The following is a 12,935-nucleotide window of genomic DNA, read 5'->3' on the forward strand; positions in this document are numbered from 1 at the left end:
AGTGAGAACCATGTTTTATATGTGAGTCAAAGGACAGATGCTTTGATATATAAAACCCAGGTGACGTCATCAGAGTCATTTTGTAGTGAGACATTGTCTCCCTGAGACTTCCAGGTCAAAAGACAAACAACTCAGTCTGCAAATTGAGACTCGTCCAGGTTTTCATGTCTTTAAGACATCTTTGTAATCTGACCAACTGATTGGTTTCATCATAAACTGCCAAATGAATGTATGACATGAGAATAAAAGAAGCTGAAATGTTTTGCCTGAATTCTGTAACGGTATGTGCCGGGCTAGCAGTGAGCAGACTCTTGCGTTGACCGGACTCGACCGTAAGCAGGATACCAGTCTGGTCCATACTGGTCATTTGGCCGAGGTCCCGGAGCTGGTCCGCAGAATTGATAACAACATGGAGAAGAAGTCTGCTAGGACTGGTGGAAATTGATCCCCCCATTCGGCTGCCTGAGATCGGCTATGGACTCAAGGCCGAGGGCAAATTGTTTTCCTCGCCTGGAACCCAAACAACAATCATATCTGGATTCGGCTTCCCAGCAGCCTTGGGCCGGCGCAACCCCTCCTGAGAACGGAAGAAGAGATGTTCATAGACGCTCTGTCCCCCTCCTCAACCACCCCCAGTCTCCTCCCACATGACTCACCGCCTCCCTGGACTTTGTGCGTCTTTGTCTGAGTTTGTGCTTCAGTGTATGAGTTTTTTTTTCTCTGTCTCTTCATACTTCGTCATGTTGTGGCGCGGCCCGGAGTTACATGACCTTTTTTCCCTCGACCCCCTATGATCCTAATGTATCTCTGTTCTTATCTGTTATAAGGCGGTGCCGGTAAAACTGGCTGCGTGGCCTGAGCTTAAGCTTGGTTCTGTATTATTCTTTTGTCATTAATGTTACATGTCTGTATGTCTTACCTTGGACGAGCTGGATTGAACTTTGAATTTCCCCTCGGGGATGAATAAAGTATCTTTGATTTGATTTGATCCAACATGGCTGCTGTCACCTGAGACTAATCATGTGACCACACCTGATCTACAGAGAAGCTGAGAAACCTGAAGTGAGCCGTCTGCTTCCTCCACACAATCAACGGGTGGAGTTAAAACACTTCCATGGAACATGGAGCATCACAGATGCTGAGTGGAGAGATGGAGGGAGGAGCTGAGCTGTTACTGAACTATAGAAGAGACACAAACTTCCACATTCAACACAGTTCAACACACAAACATCACCTTTATTCAACATGCTGATCTTCTGCTTTTCCATTTCTCTGCTTCTTCTCCTTCTCACAGGTAAACTGGACTAAAAAGGAAAAAGAAGATAAATTTAAATCATCTTCAAACATTAACAAAGATTTCTCTTCCTTCAGGTTTCAGCCATGAACAACTCACCACCATCAACACCAGTATGACCAGTTTAGAAGGCAGCAATGTTACTCTGTCCTGCAGATACACCAAAGGAGCTGCTGATTATTTCTTCTGGTATCGACAAGATCCAGGAAAACCACCAGAGTTCCTGATCTTTCACCTGGAGTCTGGAGAGATTGGAGCAGATTCAGGCAGTGGACATTCTGTTAGAGTCAGAAAAGAAGAAACTCTGATGGATCTGCAGATCTCCTCTGCTGCAGTGACAGACTCTGCTGTGTACTACTGTGCTCTGCGGCCCACAGTGACAGGAAACAGCAAAACTCTGTACAAAAACCTTTGGAGCAAAGACAATGCAATACTCCACAACGTCCACTAGAGGGCCTCACACACTGTTCCACTTCTATGGTTTGTCAGGATTCAGTCTGGCTTCTTTGTTCAGGTGGAAAGAAAGTAAACAGAGTTTCTGCTGCATCATTAAACTGGAATGAATTTATATTGTTTAGTACTTTAGTACAAGCATCAGAAAATAGTACAAATACATAATAATAATAATAAATCATGAAACATGAAATATGGAGTGAAAGAATGAATGATTCTGCTGCACCAAAAGACTAAAAATGAATAATTTTCAAACATCATTGAGAAAAACAAACTGTTTTCATATGTTCCTGTGAATCTGGATGTCAGGAGGATTAGACCCTCGGCCTCCCTGGTGACGTCTATCCAGAGGTCCTGGAGAGGAGGGGATGTCTGACTGAGTAAGGGCAGTGTGGTTTTCATCTCAGTCCTGAAACAGTGGACCAGCTCTACACCCTCATAACCTTCATGCAGAATAGCTGCAGCCAAGGTGTTGGGGGGGGGATCTGGTTTGGTGGACTCAGGATTGGGCAGATGATGTGGTGCTGTTTGTTTAATCTGGTTGGGATCTCCAGGTCTTAAGCGAGTGATTTGAAACTGACTGAAGTTCTCGATTAATCAGTTTATCCACATTCCCAACTCCACTTTTTTTTTTTTGTTTGGTTTTTTTTTTTGTTTTTTTTTTTTTTGTCTTGTCCAGCATTTAGGCAGCAGAATGATGGTCTGGATGTTCTGCTGAGCAAATTTTCTCTGCCAAGGGAAGCGTTATAGATATAATGATCCCCTTGACTTTCAGAATTTTTATTTTATTTCTATATTTATTTTGTATTGTTGTTTGAATTGTAGAGTTTGTACTGCTGGACCGGAGAGGACAGACGAAAGACAGAAAGAGAAAGGAGAAAAAACACCTCATAAGAAAAGTAAAAGAGATAAAGGGAGAGAAAAAAAACTAAGAAATAACCCAAAAACAAAAAGAAAAAAACAACCTACAGATGTATACATATACACATATACATATACACACACATGTATACACGTGTATGTATATATATATATATATATATATATATATATATATATATATATATATATATATATATATATATACACACACACATACATACATATACACACACACTTCTATGCACACACACACATACACACACATACATACGTACAAACATATACGCACTTGCCAGTATTAACACATATACATACACATACAAGCCAACTTTAGATCATAGTAACTAAACTATGAATGTAAAAAGTTAAATATAAATGAGAAACAAACAGAAATGAGAAAACCAGCTGCTGTTAGTGAATAAAACTGCAGACGACTCGGTGACTGTGTCACATGCAGAACATGCAGAGTGGAACGTGTTCAGAGAAGATCATGCCAGTGTGACCCCTCCCACACAAAGGCAAGAGGCACGCCAGGAGGACCCCCGAGACCAGGGCCATCGGCAGCCACCCCCAGGTGCAGACCCCAACCGCCCCACCCCGGAGCCAGCCATGCACCGACCCAGGAGGAGGCAGAGGGGGGTCCCAGCCAGAGTCCCCCGCAGTCAGGGGGAACAGGCCCCAGCAGGCCCGGACCAGCGAGGACCGGCCCCGCCAGGCACCGGCCCCCCAGGGCAGACAGAGCGCGGGCCCCACGGCCCCAAGAGCCCAGAAGCAACCCCCCACCCCCGCAGGCAGAGGGCCCAGCCCACACCGACGGAGGGCCGGGATCCCCAGACCGCCACCGAGCAGCAGCCAGGCCGCACCCCAGCACACCCGCAGCGCTCCCCGAGCACCAAGACCCTCCACGCACGCACGCACGCACACACACACACACACATACGCACACACATGTGCACACCCACCCACCCCCACCCACCCACACCCACACGCATCCACACTTCCTCCTTAAACACACCCTATCCACCCATTCTCTTACACACGCTCAAACTCACACTCTCCTACCCCCGTTCTTTATACTCACACACCCCCTCACACACACATCCCTGCTCCCTCTATAATCACCCATTCTTCCATACACGCATACCCCACTCTACACACACACACACACACACACACACATACCTCCCTACACCTCTCTATCCACATTCACACTCCTCATTGTATGCTGAGTGCAGCGATGGAGACCACCTTGATGGCCTCTCTCACCATCCAGATCAACGTGTCCACCTCCCAACGCCCTGCCTGTGTGTGGTGGAAGAAGGGAAGGAGGGGGGTCCGGGGATTTAGGTCCCGAGGGAAGCGCGCCTCCCTCAAGAAGATGAGCCACCTGCGGCACGAGGCACGTACCCCATTCCCGGGGCCCCCGAAGGCCAGGACAGGCCAAGGGCAGCTGCTCCAACAACCAGGGCCCTCAGCAACACCAACAAAGGAGCCGCCACCGGCCCCAGAAGGCACCAACACACACCGGCCCCAACCCCCCACACAATCATGTACTATCACACTCCCCAAAACCTCCACCCCCACACATACATGCCTCAACACACTCCCACATACACGCACCCCTACCCCCCATACATTCATGTACCACTACACTCCTCCATACACACCACATACATACACAGGCACCCCCCCATCCTCAACTATCTTGGGCCCGGGCCCCTCTGCCGGGCACCAGGACACGGACCCGCCCCCACTGCAGCAACAGGTTCAGGTCAGCCCAACCCCCACACGGCAGGGCCGACCCCCCATCCCCGAGAAGCAGGGGACAGCCCCGGGCACCGGAGCCCAGGACCCGCACCCAGCCCACCCCGCTGCGGCACGGCCACCCGTCACGGAGCCAATACCCGCCGATCCAGCCTCCGCCAGCGACCTCGCCCCACCGCCAAAAGGCAACTCCAACCATTGATCCACCCAAGGCCTCCCGCCAGGTCTGGAAACCTAGCCCCCCCAGTAATGAATCAGCCAAGATCCCCGTCCAGGGGTCCACCCCAGACCCATAGCCTCCTGAGCCACCCAGCCAGTCCCCAGCCCCGAGCGGGATGAGGTCACACTCTCCCCCCTACACTAAGTGATGGAGTTGATCACAGGAGACCAGAGAGAGTGAAATTCAACTGACTGATCCTTTGAGGAGGCAGACATCATTTCCATGCTGATGTAATCTAATAACAGATTTCTAAACTGCTGGATACACAGATTCTGTTTGCTTTTCCAGTTCACAAGGATAGTTTTCTTTGCAATGCACAGGCTACTGAGGATTGGTCTTGCTAAATTAAACCCGATGTTATTTTCACCTAAGTGACTCAATAGGCCCAGTTTGGGGTTTGCAGGGATATTACATTTAAACCAGTCTGACAGATCTTTACATACATGGAGCCAGAATCTCTGGACAGGTGGACAAGACCATAAAGCATGGTAGTAGCTGTCAATCATGTTGTCAGTACAGTATGAACAGATATGTGATTGTGACAGACCCATAATGAACATCCTGTGTCCTGTATAATGAGTTCTGTGTAGAATTTTGAATTGTATTAATTGCATTTTTGAATTCTTAGTCATTTTGAATGTGTTGGAGCAGATTTGTGACCATTCATTTTGATTGAAGTTACTGGATAAGTCTGCTTCCCATTTAGAAGCTGGGAGAGAGATGGAATCTTCTAGCTTCAATAGTAATCTGTATATTTTGGATAGTAGCTTCGGGGCCTTAAGAATTAAGAATTCTGCAACCCTGATAGGTAACTGTAAGTTTAGTTGATCAGTGGTGTATTTCTTACTTATAATAGATTTAAGTTGGTGGTATTCTAAGAATTTGGTGCTGCTGAATTCATACCGTGAAGAAATTGCATCAAATGGCAGAAAGTTTCCATTTTCTATTATATGTTCTAACTGCTTTATTTCTTTATTCTTCCACTGAGGGAAGTTCCTAACTCCAGTTCCTAACTCCACATTAAGAGCAGCTTAAATGAGTTTCCTCTGCAGGGTGTCTGGACTCTCCCTTACAGAAAGTGTGAGAAGCTCCGTCATTATTTACATTATTGTTGTCGATGAAAAGGGGTCTGTGGTGGAAATTATGCACATAGTGTAGTTTTAATATGTTAATTCTTTATTAAGCTTCTTTTATGTAGTACTAGATATATATTCTGCATAGTTTAGAGTAGTTCAGAAAGCTTGCTTTAGTAGATTCATGCATAAAACTGAATGTTCTGTTCAAGGCCTGTTTCAGCTTTAACTGTTGTTATCTCCAAGCTAGCAGTTGTTTTGACTAGTGCTGCCAGGCAGAGGTTGTTTGTGTATGTCTAAAGATCGCTGTGACACCCTGAGCAGGGGCAGAGCTCTCCAGACCTCTTGCTTGCAGAAACTGGGCATTGTCAATAAACTGGACAGAGCATGGGTGATTTCTAGATTTATTTTTCATCAGATAATTCCACGACAGTTTGGTGTCAGAAGTGGGAGCTCACATGTTTCCGCCGGGACTGGACTGAGGGGTAGGCGACCTGAATCTAAACGGATTCATCTTCAAACCTCGAATCAGCCTTAAGAGTGACAAGGGCCACAGTTTCGGTTTCGGTCGATAACAGCGGGATCTCCACCCACTTGCTGATTTATCTGGTGAGAAGTATATTTTTCCAAATTAAAATCTGGTCATTTCTAGAAGAATTATTTCTTTATTTAATTACTGCATAGTTGAATGGGTCAAATTTCTAATCAGGCTATAACAGGGACTTTTTTGTGTGAAATGTCAACTGTTTTCATACTGATGGTGGTTGCACTCCTTGTTCCCTCCCAGGAATGACTTTGACAGTGAAAAAAAAAAAAAAGACAAACTCTATGAGATCAAGTTCCAAAACGAAGTCCTGTTAGTAGAAATATAAGACTGACATAGCAGAAATATAAGACCACATGACAATGGGGAATCGAGGGGGAAAGGAAGAGCAACTTAAACCAGATTCTATTATGGTGTTTACAGTGGGGATCAAAAGTTTGGGCACCCTGGTAAACATTTATTTTAATGTTAAAAAAAAGGAGCCAACTAAAGATGGAAAATCTCCAAAAGGCATCAAATTACAGATTAGACATTCTTCTAACATATCAAAAAAGGATTGATCTTATTTCCATCATTCAAACTTTCAAAATAATAGAAAACAAAAAATGGTGCCTGTAAAAGTTTGGGCACCCTGCAGAGTTAGTACCTTGTACTCCCACATTTGGACAGCTGAGCACCTGACAGTGTCCTGGATTGTTTACAATTATTGTCTGGAAAGACCAGGTAATGTCAATCTCAAAAGTTTTAAATGCCCAGACTCATCTGACCTTGCCTCAACAATCGGCACCATGAGTTCCTCTAAGCAGCTGTCAAGAACACTGAAACTGAAACTAGTTGATGCTCACAAAGCAGGAGAAGGATGTAAGAAAATAGCTAAGTGTTTTCAGATGCTAATATCCTCTGTTCCGAATGTAATCAAGAAATGGCAGTCATTGGGAACGGTGGAAGTTAAAGCAAAATCTGGAAGACCAAGAAAAATATCAGACAGAACAGCTCGCAAGAATGTATGAAAAACACGTCAAAACCCAAGTTTGACTGCACGATCCCTCCAGGAAGATCTGGCTGATACTGGAGTTATGGTACACCATTCCACTATAAAGAGGTACTTGTACAAATATGGCCTTCATGGAAGAGTCATCAGTAGGGAACCCTTTTTTACATCCTTACCACAAAAATCTGCATTTGAAGTTTGCAAGGAACATATAGACAAGCCTGATGCATTTTGGAAACAAGTTCTGTGGATTGATGAGGTTAAAATTGAACTTTTTGGCCAGAATGTGCAAAGGTACATTTGGAAAAGAAAGGGCACAGAATTTAATTAAAAGAACCTCGATCCAACTGTTAAGCATGGGGGTGGATCAATTATGCTTTGGGGTTGTATTGCAGCCAGTGGCACAGGGAACATGTCACGAGAAGAAGGAAAAATGGATTCAATGGGTTTCCAGAAACTTTTGGATGCTAACCTAATGCCATCTGTGAAAAAGCTGCAGTTAAAGAGAGGATGGCTTCTACAAATGGATAATGATCCTAAAAACACTTCAAAATCCAGGGTGGATTACATCAAGAGGCATGAACTGAAGGTTTTGCCATGGCCTTCACAATCTCCTGACCTCAACATTATTGAAAGTCTATGGAGAGACCTTAAAAGAGCAGTGCGTCACAGATTGCCCAGAATCTGAAAGATCTGTAAGACTTCTACGAGGAAGAATGGCCGAAGATACCTCAAACAAGATTCGAAAGACGATTGGCTGGCTATAAATAGCATTTACAAGCTGTCATAATTGCCAGAGGGGGAGTACAAGGTACTAACTCCAACTTTGCAGATGCCATTTTTTGTGTTCTGTTATTTTGAAAGGTTTAATGATGGAAATAAGATTTAACTTTTTTTTTGACATGTTAGAAGAATGTCTAATCTGTAATTTCACGCCTTTTGGAGATTTTCCATCTTTTGTTGGCTCCTTTTTTTAACATGAAAATAAATTTTTACCAGGGTGCCAAACTTTCGATCCCCACTGTATAAAGAGGAAATATGGTGAAGACGAATGTAAATTTTGAACGCTCCGGTGTGAAGAATGTGGGTTTCCAGAAGGAAGCTTTATGAGCATGTATCAGATGGAATAGTTGGAAGAGAAAATGTTCCAACTAGAAAAAAACCCAACAAAAATTAATGTGTGGGCTGGTTCACTCGCCATAAGAAGAATTAAAAATAGAGGTCTGACCTGCTATTTTCTGGAGAGTTGTGTGGAAATATTGTAGGAGGTTTTTTATTATTTTTATTATTTATTATTATTACTATTATTTTGGTGACTCTTTTCCTGGGTGAATTAAAACCGTGTGATTGGATGGCTTGGTTGACATCAGGGAGCCATAGCGGCCATTCCCACAGAAATCAGTGTGTGTGTAAGTTTGCTTATATGGTGGCAAGTCCTGTGAAAGATCTGCCAATGGTAACGTGGTTGTAGGATCCACATATCTGATGTACCTAGCATCAAAATTATATCCACATATTGCGGTCCACACTAACTAATGATTCAGCAAATTTTCTCAAGTCAGTGTCTAAGAATGGGAATTTGTTAAAGACTGAAAATCAGATCACGGGCATTTCTCCAAAAGATGACAGTAAAGCCTGGTTCAGGCAGACTCTGTTAGATGTGACAGAACGTGCCTGGATGGACCAGGAAAGAAAAGAGAGAATATTATCTTCCTCTAACAGTTTAGTGAAGAGGAGGTTAGAGGTTAAATGATACAAATATGTATTATTGCACAGAGTTTAGCTAATTTTAAAAAAAAAATTAGAAGGACTGTTAGATGTAGATGACGAGGTCAGAGCGCATCTAACATGTTTCCATGTTTATGTACAAACAATTTATTGTACAAACAACTGATCAGTGCAGGTGTAGGAGATAAGGAGAAGCTTGGATGAGGAAGGCAGAGCAAAGGAAAGGAAAACATGAGAGAGGGAAGTGAGGAAGAAGAGTGTGTTCATTAAAGGCCTTATGCTTACTGAAGGGGATGATGTCTTAGCATGTGTAGACAGGAACAAGCATAAGCCCTGTTGTAAAATAGTTGTTCGTGCTGTTCATCCTGAAGTTTTTGTAACAGCAAAAAAGCCACTTCTTGTATGATTGTAGAACCCTTTTCCTACAGGAATCTGAATTCTTTGTTATTATCTGAGAAAATATTTAAGTGCAACAACACATTGGAAAAAGTAGAGAATAAACCGAAAGATGAGGGAAGTGATTTTTAGCATTAGGAACTTATTCTGTTTAATTAATATACATTGTGTGGACTAAATAAGCTTAGGCTTCTGTTTAATCCCTTTCTGACATTTAAATAGTGACTTTTGTTTCTTTATGATTACAGTTATTTTATGTTTATGTCTTGTATGACTAAATAAATTGACGTTGACTGAAAATAAACGGAGAAAGACTTTGGGCTGTGCTTGTTAAATACCCAGCTGAGAGATGTTGAAGATAAGCGTAATGTTAGAGGGTAAAAGAAGAGGAAATATCTCAGGCTTTAAAACAGGAACGGCACACCAACATCGTCTTCATGTGTTAAAGCTGCGTTATCTTCTAGACGAGGTCATGTTCAGCTTTCCCAGGGAAACACTGACTTATGGATCCACTGCCACTATAGTCTCACACAGATACAGTTATGATCCAGAGTCCAGGATTTTCACAGCACAGAACATGGTCCACATGATATGTTTGCAACAGTATTCAGCAGAAGAACATTGGAATTATGAGACTATAATCACATGACTAAATGATTCAGATGCAGCCTCAGAAGCTGGTCTGCTGCACGGCGTCGACCACGGCAGCTCACCGCCCCTTTAACCCTTGTCAGCATGCACCATGGTCTCCACAGGGACCCCAAAATGTCCATCATGCCCGAGGGGGATTCAGGGGTAGGACTGGAGAAGAGGGAGTTCTTGTCTGGGCCACTGCAGAGCCCTGCTGGTTGTGACTGTGAACAGTGTGGATATGGATTTTATGGGGGACATGTGGGCTTGGTTTTCACCTTTGACCTCTGGAGGTGATGGATCCTCCTTGTCCTCAGACTGGTTGTGGGATTTTCTGGAAGTAAAAGACTAACGGATGTGGCCGGCAGGCAGCACGAATCCCACCCCGACTACAGAGTCAGAGGATGTTTTCTGCAATAAGTTGCACCCTGATTCTGTCAGAAAGACTGATGTGTTCGCTGCAGACTTTTGCAACTGAACAAGGTCCCAGTAATCTTTCTGCTCTGCTGCTGTGAAGCTAAACATCAGTTCTTACAAACAAAACAACTTCTGGCACGCTCTACATCTCCAGCTGTGCCTTATCACAAAACATTTATCTTCAGCGTCTCTGACAAAACATGAACCAGGCAGGCCGTTACGGTGGCAAACCTGTTTTAAAGAGGACCCGATTCTCAATTAGACGATGTAATACTCGTGCGTAATGGTGAACTGGACGTAGATGTTTATTTTGCAATGATGACCGGCATATCCGCAATAGGAATAACTGGTTGTTGAACCGGTAGGTGTGTCTGCTGGGGTTGCCTGTGTGGTCTGTCTGGGGCCCAGACCTGTACGGCGTTTGCTCTCTTCCGTGAACCCTAACCTTAACCCTCTCAGATATGCATTTCCTGGGATGTCATGTTACATCCTGCACTCTGTCCACTCCCCTGTTTGGTTCAGGTGGGATGAAGCAAGATTTTACTTACTTCATGAGCTCCTCTCTGGATTCTGGTTTTGTTGGGGTTTTGGACCGCGCTTGGTGTGACAGTGTTTATGCTGTTAATTTTCTGTGGCCTTTGGTGGTGGTACGGTGGTCTGGTTCTTAGGGGCGTGCTGCCATCGAAGTGGACTGGTATATGGTCCCCTGTCCCCCTTCTCTTGCCTACAGTTGTCTTCCTGGGTTTCCCATCTGCCCCCTTATCCAGTCACTCGGTCCGGGCACTCTGTTCATCCTGATGACTCAGCTGCTTCTACCTACGTCAGCGCTATTGGGGTTCTATTGCAGTTTTTGCTGCCCTTCTTGTTCTGTGTTTGCTGTTTCATTCCGTGTATCAGAGCCTTGTTGGTTAGGCTGCTTGACTCTGCCTTTGGATGTCACGTTCCTTGGCTTGTTTATGACTCTCTTCCTGCTTCAGATCTCCCTCTCTTTGATCCTTTTTTGTTCTTTTTTGACAGCGATGGCTTTTCTGATTCTGACACTGATGTGTGAGTGTTTTTCCTTTCAGGTTGTTTTTTGACAAATGTTCTTCAACCCTGCCGGGAGTGGGCATTCTGATGTTTAGATATTCCTGTATCTCTTTAAGCAGTTAGTTTATTTTCTGGGTTTGTTTTGTCGTTTTATTGTGTCCCTGAATTGTGCTTCTCTTGTGTTGATCCTCAAAGGATCAACAGGGGGGAATGTGGTGGAAATTATGCATGTAGTGTAGTTTTAATAAGTTACTCCTTTATTAAGCTTCTTTTATGTTGTACATAATATATATTCTGCATAGTTAGAGTAGTTCAGAAATCTGCTTTAGTACATTCATGCATATAACTGAATGTTCTGTTCCAGGCCTGTTTCAGCTGTAATCTGTTGTTATCTCCAAGCTAGCAGTTGTTTTGACTAGTGCTGCCAGGCAGAGGTTGTTTGTGTATGTCTAAAGATCGCTGTGACACCCTGAGGAGGGGCAGAGCTCTCCAGACCTCTCGCTTACAACAACTGTACATGGTCAATGAACTGGACAGAGCATGGTTGGTCTCTAGATTTATTTCTCATCTGATAAATTCCACGACAGGGGCCCTGCAACAAAAGTGTGGGAACCACTGGTTTAGTTTTGCAGGTTTCAGAGGGCCTGAGCTGGACCAACACCACCCCCACCAGCACCTCTCCCACCTGAGGAACCTCAGCAGAACAAACTTCCCTGGAACCTGCTGGAGAAGGTCTGGTTTTATTTGTATTTAGTGAATCACTTTGTGTTGGATACAAATAAAATGATGGTTTTCTCTCAGCTTTTCCAGACATGCACGATGACACACTTCCTCCTCTACAGACGCAGAGCTCTGTGCTCATCAGTCTTCATGAGGACAGAAACGCTGCAGGGAGATAAACCAGAAAGGCAGCTGAGCTTCTGAGGCTCCTCCTGCTGGCGGCTGCACAGCAGACAAGCGTCACACTGCAGCTGTGAACATCAGAACAAACACTAAAGCTCTCACAGATAATTCATCCTGACCTCCAGCTGCAACGTTTCTCCTCTGGAAACATGGAAACGCTGGCTGCCATCTGCTTCTTTTCAGCTCTCCTAGGTACGTATGTTTGCCAGAAGAAAAGCTGGAAAACAAGCAGACACTTTGGATGTTGGTTGAGGTGAAATGTGACTTTAGATCAGAGCTGTAAATATAACATGTTGTCTGATCAGCAGGCAGCAGCCTGGAGGATGATATAACTGCCAGCAGAGATCAAGTCTTTTCATCAGAGGGTCAAAGACTAACTCTGTCCTGCAGCTACTCAGTTGCAGCAAACAACCTGCAGTGGTATCGACAGGATCCTGGATCAGCTCCTCAGTTCCTTCTGCTGATCACCGATACAAACAATCCAACTGTGGTGGAAGCAAAACCTCCAAACCCCAAACTGACTGCTGAGTTGAAGAGAGACACAAAGCAAGTAGATCTGCAGATCTCCTCTGCTGCAGTGACAGACTCTGCTGTGTACTACTGTGCTCTGC

Source organism: Telmatherina bonti (assembly GCF_933228915.1).
Source record: "Telmatherina bonti genome assembly, chromosome: 7".
In the NCBI taxonomy this organism is placed as follows: domain Eukaryota; kingdom Metazoa; phylum Chordata; class Actinopteri; order Atheriniformes; family Telmatherinidae; genus Telmatherina; species Telmatherina bonti.